This window comes from Vigna radiata, chromosome 2, assembly GCF_000741045.1.
Source record: "Vigna radiata var. radiata cultivar VC1973A chromosome 2, Vradiata_ver6, whole genome shotgun sequence".
In the NCBI taxonomy this organism is placed as follows: Eukaryota; Viridiplantae; Streptophyta; class Magnoliopsida; order Fabales; family Fabaceae; genus Vigna; species Vigna radiata.
The window spans coordinates 16982451-16991643 of record NC_028352.1 but is presented as its reverse complement, the minus strand read 5'-3'; the positions used below and the strand labels follow the sequence as shown (position 1 = coordinate 16991643).

General features: G+C 29.5%; 1 non-coding gene across 1 annotated transcript; it reads right to left on the bottom strand.

Annotated features, from left to right (window-relative positions):
* Window positions 1–7438: 7438 nt before the first annotated feature.
* TRNAA-AGC lies at window positions 7439–7511 on the bottom strand. The gene has a single exon. It is a non-coding gene; the product is annotated as a tRNA-Ala (tRNA).
* Window positions 7512–9193: the final 1682 nt, after the last annotated feature.

Here is a 9193-nt window from a genome sequence, read left to right as displayed (position 1 = left end):
AAGTCTTTTTCGAATCTTTTTCGCAAAGTATAAAACTTTCAAAAGTTTCTTGAATCTCAAGGAAAAAGATAAATTAGTGCAATGGAAATATAGTTGACTATGCGGAAAGTAAAGTAGACTTAAAGTAAAGAGTTCAGGGATAGAGAAAATTAAACACAATTTTTATACTGGTTCGGCCAAACTACCTACATCTAGTGCCCTTCCTGTACCCGGATGCAAATGTACTATAATGGTCAAGGTTTTTACAACAAGGTTTCTATAGAGACCTCCACGTCAAAATATAAAACACCTCTCTAACCCTCTAACCAAAATATAGGCATTCAACACCCAAAGAACAACAGCAAGATATCCCTTCTCCTGTAGTCTTTGTCAACTTTAAACAATCCTCAAAGTTATCCCAGAACGCAGCACATCCTCTTCCTGTAATCACAACAGGGCAGCCACGATCTTCCAAAGATTGCGAGAAGTAGATGATCACGTTTCCATTACACCTCAATGTGTAGTTTGATCAAACTTTTCTTTCAACACAGCCTTGCTCGTCAAGCAACTATCCAAGACAGATCTCCACGGTCTTCTTGATGAGTGCTTGGAGTGTTTCACAGAGTATCAAATCTGAAACAATAGAATGAAAATGTCAGAACAACCAAAGTCTCTGTGAATTACAAAATCACGTCTATTTATAGTTTTTTTATAAAACAGACGCTCTTGTAGTCGACTTTACTACTAATACAGTCGACTGTAAGCAAACAATTATGACAGATAAAACAATTAGTAGCAGTTAGACCAACCAAATTGATTACACAATTAATTCATTTGACTTGCAATTAATGCTTGAACGTAGAATCAAAATATAGCCGTTATAGATCACAAGCATTAACAAAAATTCAAAACATAAATAACTAAGTCGAATTGCCTGCGCATATAGTCGACTTTAACATCTCAATGCAGTTTTGAAAATCTTTTCTTTGCAAAATTACTCATAGAACTATTTTTGAAAATTTGTGCAAAGTCACGAGTTTTAATTGACTTACTTCATAATGAAATCGACTTAAAACTTGCAGTTTTGCCACACAATATAAGTTCAACCAAGTGCAAGTGGTTTTCTTTTCTTAAACATATGTAATGCAATCACAGATGATATCTCATGTAAAAAGAGCAGTGAATATGCATACATATACAGAATCAACACAAACATGTTCTTCAAGAATACATACAATAAGGATTTGAACATGTAACAAATATCAATACATGTGTTATTAATAATGTGTTGTTATCATCAAAAACCAGAAACGTTGTGAGATTAAGGTTTAGCTAAACCAGTGTTTCCCTTATCAACAATCTCAACAAGAAGAAAGAGAAAATACAAGCATCAAGGCTACAAACTACTAACGTTGTTTAATGAACAAATATTCATTAAGCCTATAAATAGAAGATTTCGCACGAAGAAAATCAAGAGGATAGAATAAAGGATGTTAATGCACAAAGCTTACAATGCCATATCCATTCTACAGAGAAGAAGAGAGAGAAAGAGCTCAAAGAAAATAATATATCTAAGCTGAAGAAAAGGGAAGATGAGAGAAAAAAAAAAGAGATACTCTCGAGCTTAGGCGTCAAGCTTCTTACTTTTGTAAGATCTTAGAGAGAAACACCTGCTAATGTTTAAACTATATTGTATTGTATCCATACCCTCTCGTGGAGAGATTTAGTCTAAACTATTTGTAAGCAATATTTGATTGCAACTCTGAAGAAAATTAAAATACTTAAACTGAACTCTTTTTGAGTTGAGGAATCTAGGCACGGTAGTCTAGTACCACGAGTGGTTCGAATACTGAAGGAAATCTCGGCAGGTTGTTGAGTACCAGAAATGGTGCGAATACTCAAGGAAATCTCGACAGGGTGCTGAGTACCAGAAGTGATGCAAATACTCAAGGAAATCTTTGTGGGATGCTGAGTACCAAGAGCAGTGCAAATACTCAAAAGAAATCTTAGTGAGGTAGTTGAGTACCAAGAGTAGTGCTAATACTCATTTGTAATTGTGTGAAGATTATAGTGGAACACTCTGCGGAAGACATTGAACGTAGTTTAGTTGGAGCGAACCAGTATAAAATCTCTTGTGTTATTCTCTCTTCTTTTTATTAAACGATCCTCTCAGAGAACATGTAATGAACTTTTTACTTGAAATTGGTCTAGCACCCTATATGGCCTTAATAAAAGAACCAAACGCTAGGAGCTCCTAGCTGGGGCTTGGGTGGCTTGTGTATTGTATACCCATACAGGCAAATGAGAGACCTCCCAACCAGACAATAAGGTGAGTGAGCGGTCCCAAATCCTATGCAACCTTAAACACAACCTCTAATCAAGTTTACCAGTATGTCTTGCTTATGAGGTATTGGGTTGTGATTACAGCTCTACTAATCATAAGTTCATCTTGAAACCTATAAATACAAGTCTAAGGTAAGGAGGTAGGTGATTTCATTTATTGCGAATATAAGATTTTACTATGATACCCGATCGATTAGATTATTGACTTAAGCATTGAAGTGCCTTTGCTAGGTATTGTCCCTTACGGATTAGAGATTAGACACGGAGAACATAAAAAAAATTTACTAGAGATGTTGAATATAACATAAACAGACCCGAAAAAAAATGTGAAAGAGTGTTTAACATTGACTCTTGACCCACATCCGAAATATATATATATATATATATATATATATATATATATATATATATATATATATATATATATATATATATATATATAATTTGGGAATCTCGAGGTACCGTCCTCTTGTGCCAGTATGTATGTGTTCCACGTTTTATTGCAAGCAAGTTAAAAGATATAACATTTACGTTTTATTTTTATTTTTTATCTTACAAAATTCTTTTCTATGATTTCTTTTATTATAGGAAATATAATAATTTAACTTTAATGAAGTATATTGTTCTTATTGGACACCAGTAAGAGTCTCCGTGGTTAATGAAGGTTTTTTGGAAGATGAGCATCTATTTAGCAAAAGGACCCAGCTCCTAGAGAAACCAGAAGGAGATCCACCTATATATATTATATTATATTATGGAATATAGAAAAATATCCTTTTGAATTTCAGAACATATTTTTTAACTCGGAATGTATTTTCGAATCTCAAAATACCGTTCAAAATATATTTTTAAAATAAAAAAAAATATTTTCGAATTTGGAAATATTTTCTGGAGTAAGTATTTTAAAATATATTTTTTACCAAATTCTTTTATAAAGTGAAGGAGGTAATAGAGAAGATAAGTGAGAAAGTGGAGATGGTAGTTAGTGGTGGAGTTTGAGTTGGAGAATAGAAGAGAGGAAAAGGGAAAGATGGGGGAAGAGAAAGTAAGCTAAGGATTTTACCTTGACTGAGGGTAAAAGGGGAATTTTCATGGTGCAGGAAAAAATAAATAGAGGTGCAAGAAGTATCAGTTATAAAAGTCTCGTTTCGTCCAAAAGCCCGCTTTGTACAAAGGCTATTTCTTTTTGCATTTCCATATTTTCTTGGTGCACCTCATTTTTTAAAATTAAAAAATATGATGTTTCAAAGTTATACACTATGAGACAGTAATAAATAAGAATAACAAATGTAAATATATGCAGATTAAATTTGTTGATGAGTATTTTAAACATGTATCCATGAATAATATATAACTTGTAAATTAGTATTCACTTATTAAAATATCGGATACAAGTATGTACTATTTATATTACGAGGTATCCACTATTCACTCAATTAAGGTTCTACATATTATAATTTTATCTTTGGATATTTGCAAGAATCACTTTATGACTTTATTCATTATAGTTACAAATTTGTAGCATGTTATGAGACATCAAATCAAGGGATATGTCTCTTTTGTATTATGAAAGGAATTTAAAGATGACTTAAGTTATATTGTGACAACAAATCAATTGCATTGTAGTTTAACAATAATAAGAGCTAGAGTAAGTCAAAACATATTGACATCAAGTTCTTTATTTCTTTATTGTTAAAGAAAGGGTACAAAGTGGATGAGTTTTCATAGAATACTTATGGACAAACTCTACGATGGTAGATCCTCTTACTATAAGGTTACACTCAAGGTATTTCATGAGCATATTACTCATATAGGTGTTTTACACTTTAAGGAATCTTTGGTTTAGTGGGAGTTAGCCACTATTGTGTGTTTGTGTTTTATGTTTAGTTTAATATATACATACATTGTCCATTAGATATATTTGATTTTATAATATATATGATTTATTATTCAAATATTACACTTTGTATGTTAAAGTTATTATATTGATCTCATTGAGATGAAGTAAGGACTAGTTGAAAATAAACATTTACAGGTCACCTTCACATAACTTTCATGTTACACATTTCATGATGAATCCGTGTCTTTTGGTTTTATCAACATTAGTGATCATTGTTAGGTTTGGTTGCCATTATTGCAATGAAAATAGTTTTGGTTCTATATGTGGATATAATCAATGGACGAGATCTTTCGTATGCTTTAGGTATATAATGACAATTTTGAGTTCATAAAGTCTGACAATTTTACGAGTCTTTGTTAAGCTTTTCTATTTTATTAATTACTATTAAATTTTATACTTTCTAATTAAATTTTTGCTTTTAATTTTTCTATTAACTATTTACAAGATTTTTATTTAATCATAAATATGACAAATAAACTTATTGATCATGTTCAAATAAGTGTTCTGAATTTCATTTTATCAAATAACATTCTTGTTGTACATTTGATTATTTTACTCCTTTATAATATTTTTATTTATTGTTCATTTTGCTTAATGAGATGTCTAACTCTTAATGTCAAGTGTTCAATTCCATAAACTCTCAATCTTACAGGTATTTTCCCTTTTATTACAATCTTAATTACATACTTTTTTTCCTTTGTGTTATGTTTAAATGAATATTCTCAATTTCATCGAATTAAATTTGGGTCACACATTTGATTACCTTTAGTTCTTTATAATATTTTATTTATTGTTTATTTTTGTTTTGTGAGAATATTTGTCTCCACTAGTACAAAAACCACCTATAACGTCAAATATTTTGGGTTTTAAACGGCGAATTCCTGAGCGATGTCATACTGGATGACGTAAATTTGACTTCGAATTATGAAGGTCGATGTGAAATATTTATAGACATGTCGAGTAAGAAAGAGCTCGACATCTAATGTGTGAATAAATAGTTATATTTAAAGGAAGATTTGCTTTTCTTTTTTTGACAAAGTGTGACAAGCTGGAGGAAGATAGGTAAGTCTTCCTATGGATTGCGGATGCAACTCATAACAGATTCCCGTGTCAACCAAGTCTTGTCGTGCTTTCACTCCATCTTTTGTATTTCCTTTTATGTTTAGTAAAGTCCCAACAACACTATCACATACATCCATCACGTCTATGCAATCAAGTTTACACCAATACGAAAGATTAAAGAATATTAATCGCTTTTTCCAAATGTTTTTCTCAATGGTCTTCTTTTTATATTTTTCAAATACAACATCAATGTTCCTCACCTGGTTGAACACTTCTGCCCCATTACAAGGTTTAGACACTACATCATCTTCAAGACTTCTGTTAAATGTTTTTTTCAATCTATGGTAAGGGTGATTTCGAGGAAGGAATCTTCATGTCTTGTGTACACAATTTTTTTTCCCATGCTTCAGTTGAAGATAACTAGTATTTTCTTCATAAATCGGACATCCAAAATGACCTTTAACATTGTAACCACTCAAGTTCCCATATGCTGGGAAATCATTTAAGATGCAAAACAACATTATGCACACAAACAAAATTTTTCTTCTGAATGTGAATCGAAGACCTTGATGCCCTCTTCCCACAACATTTTTAAATTGTCAATTAACAATTTTAGATAAACATCAATGTCATTTCCAGGTTGTCTATGATCCGATATCATCATAGACAACATCATGTATTTTCTCTTCATGCACAACATAAGAGATAGATTGTAAATCATCAACAGAATTGGCCACGAACTATGTTTGCTACTTAAGTTGCCATAAGGATTCATATCGTCGGTAACAAGTGCAAGTCTTAAATTTCTTAGCTATGCACTAAATTCGAGAAATGTTTCATCAATCTTCTTCCATTGTGGAGAATTAGCTGGATATCAAAGAAGATTATCACATTTTCTTCCATCAACGTGCCACATAAGATTCTTCGCATCTTCTTTAACAGAAAACAATCGTTTCAACCTAGGTACCATAGGTAAGTACCACATGACCTTAGCCAGTGGACCATCATTGTCTTCATCATTATTTCCATCAAGTTTCTTCTTAAATCGTGATGAACCATATATCAGACGCACCTTTATTGAAACATATTGATCTCTATACAATATGTAATCATTGGGACATGCATGTATCTTTTGGTATTCCAAACCCATTGGACATAGAATTTTCTTTGCTCGACATAATCTGAACCTCTTAACGTTGTTGGCTTATATAATACTTCCCCATGCCAAGTCCAAACTGTATAACTTCTCATTATTCCATAGATGAACGAATGGTCACGGATGTTGTTTAAGTCTTCAAATACTTGATTGAGACAACGAACACAAAGGCAAAAATATGCCATGTTTACTGGTTTTGCGGGCCCTTTAACATATTATATGAATTCAAAAAACCCCTCGCTCATACTCTTCACTAATACAACGTTGATGAATCCAAATTCGATTGATACTACTTAAGTAATTTTAAAATAACAAAAGAAAAAAATCCACATCAAAAAATAAAGCTAACTTATGTCCATAACCAACAAACAATACCTATCATACGTTGAACGAAAAAAAAAAACTATTATACGAACACAAATATCTATCATAATACATTGATAAAAAAAACTAAGACACACTATCTTATAAAATATTTATTTCAAATTTATAATATAATAAATAATATCATAATCATAAATGAGTAATTTGAATTTTAACATCTTATAAATTAAACTAATTTAATATTTAATAATTAATATTAAAAATATAGTGAAAACGTATGTACTACCTAGATGTGTATTAATTTTTTATGATAAAAAATAATTAAATTATATAAAAGTAAACGTAATTAAAATTTAATTGTAGATAATTTTTATTTATTTTGTAGATAATTTTTAATAACTTAATTTTAAAAAATGACACTTATAAAATTTTTTAAAAAAAATATAAACCCCAAAAAACGAAAATTTCTTTATATATAAATATAGATATTTAATTAATTCATTTTATTATATATTTTTAAATAATAATAACTAAATATTTATAATTATATTTTACTATTATAATAAAATTAATAATTAAAATAAAATATTAGATAGTTATATTTTATTTTAAATTAATTTTAACCATAAGAGTAAAATTTGTATATTATAATTTATTAAATAACAGACAAAAAATGGAGATGCGGGGTATCGATCCCCGTACCTCTCGCATGCTAAGCGAGCGCTCTACCATCTGAGCTACATCCCCTTATAATGACATATCATATATACAATATATTTTAATCTTATGAACTTTCAATGTCAAATCATAATTCAAGTTAAGCACTTTTAAACAAATTATTTTATTCTAATTTAAATATGCTATTTCTTAAATATCATGCGTCAAGAAAAAATAAATCTAATTATAATGCTGATTTATTAAGTTCAGAATATTGTTACTAATTTAGGATATTTGAGATAATAGTTCATACGTTAATAATTATTTCCATCTGACATTAAATTGGAGATAACATTAGCTTCAGCTAAGAAAACGTATTTTTATATTCTAAAAATTGAAACAATTAATATTTACAATTAAACTTAACTATATTCTTTTATCTATTTACTATTCACTTTTTTTTATATAAATATGCGTATATGTACTTATATACGTATATATGGTTGTATATTTCTCTTTTAAAAACCGTTGGATATAATTTTCTTGAAAAAGTAAACACATTATATCTATACTAGTCTATTTTACATATTTTATTTCTAATTTTATCCTTTTAGTATTTTTTTTTTCAAATAAAAATAACTATGTTACCAATTTTATTTTTTAAATGATTTTTCCTTTTTCTATTTTTTTCAAAATTTAACTATTCTATTAAATTAAAATGACTATTATAATAAAAATATTATTAGAAAGAAAACTAAAAATTACCTACAATAATAGTTTACTTTTATAATTATAATAAATAGTAATTTTATTATTATTTTATTATAAAAAAACACACATGTATTTTGTAATGTTTCTTTCGAAACGTCACTTAAAAACTTTTCCAAAACATTCTTCTATTAATAAACAACACGTGATATAATTACTTTCTAGTGAACTTAAAACTTTATAAAATATAAGTCTTTATTTTAAACTTAAAAATGAAAAATTATTCAAAATATATCTTGAAATTTCTTATTATTTCATAATACATTCTAAAATCCCAAATGATTTTTCTTAACATGACTCATAGTTCTAAAAAGCTTTGGCATATCCTGTAACAGTATCTACTCCCATATAAGAGTTATACGATCATCGCACAAACACAAACAAGCAAGGGTGAACTATTCAGAAACACAAAAGAACATAGGTTGTAATCATACACATCCACATTACTCAAATAAATCATTCTAATCAAAGAATTACTACCTATTCATAAAATTATCACAAATCATATTACTACCTATTAAGTAATATTCAGACTGTTATGTCATTCTCATCCCTACCCACATTACTCAAAACAGTCATTTCAATCTAAGAATCTCAACCACATTTTTGAAAATTAACAAGTTATATTGCTGCCACTCTAGTAGAGCTCAAACAATTATGTCATTCTTTCGTAACCTACCATCACACAATCTGCTTACCACAATAGGATAATTTGAGTTGTCCTTCACACAACTTTGGACCTATCTTCCCTACTCCTCAAGGACTTACAAGTAAAAATTTTGGTGAGATGCACCCACTGAGCAACATACTCAGCTTAAGCTAGAAACCTACGAGTGAGACATCTTTCCCTTTCTACCGCCTTGAAAGATGAAAGAGGTAGCACTCATAGGCGAAGAGACCCATCTTTTCTACCGCCTCTCATAGACAAAAGGTACAAACCTGACTTTACAAGTTACAACCATAAGACATAAAATCTACATCCAACTCTTAATATCAATTATTTG